This window comes from Cystoisospora suis (assembly GCF_002600585.1).
Source record: "Cystoisospora suis strain Wien I chromosome Unknown contig_470, whole genome shotgun sequence".
NCBI lineage: Eukaryota > Apicomplexa > Conoidasida > Eucoccidiorida > Sarcocystidae > Cystoisospora > Cystoisospora suis.
Genome location: NW_027153271.1, coordinates 16,603 through 17,212, shown reverse-complemented (window position 1 = coordinate 17,212; position 610 = coordinate 16,603). Strand labels below are relative to the sequence as shown.

General features: G+C 41.0%; 1 protein-coding gene across 1 annotated transcript in view; it reads right to left on the bottom strand.

The window, feature by feature from the left end:
* CSUI_001173 (trichohyalin) overlaps positions 1-610 on the bottom strand; it is a 15,941-nt gene that overhangs the window by 13,203 nt on the left and 2,128 nt on the right. The window lies entirely within an intron of this gene.

The following is a 610-nucleotide window of genomic DNA, read 5'->3' as shown; positions in this document are numbered from 1 at the left end:
AGAAAATACATGGCTATGGGAAGAAGGAAGAAGACGAGAGAAGCTTCTTTCCAGGAGTTATTTATACTGACTGAAGTCGGCGATACCGGGGTGTCTCATTGCAGGTCTGACGCATACTCTGCCTACTTTCAACTGATGTACGCGACCACTTGCTGTAGAAGGGATTGAGGGCTTCTCTTTCTTTCTTCTCTGTGTGTCTACGACTGGAGAATACAAAAGATACAAAAGTGAAGAAACAGATCTATAGATATTGATGCAGAGAGAGAGAGACAGAGACACATAAACACCTCGCTCATTCACTACTACTTGCATGTAGCTTATAATACGTCGTCTTGACACCTTCATAGGTGACTGAATACTCATGTATAGAACACAAAGACGTGCGATTCTTTTCGACGTATACAAAAGTATAATATCATTTTTCATGTAGTGCGTTTCACATCCGCTTTGACCCTCTGCTTGTTTCATGTGATCTTCTCAGTCTTATGACTATTACTGCATACTTGCATGCGAAGAAAATCTAGTCTGATGCCTTCTCCTCCGTCGCCCTCTAATGGTCTCAGATACAAGGTAGACATATATAGATACAGGTCTTAAAATTAGGAAATTC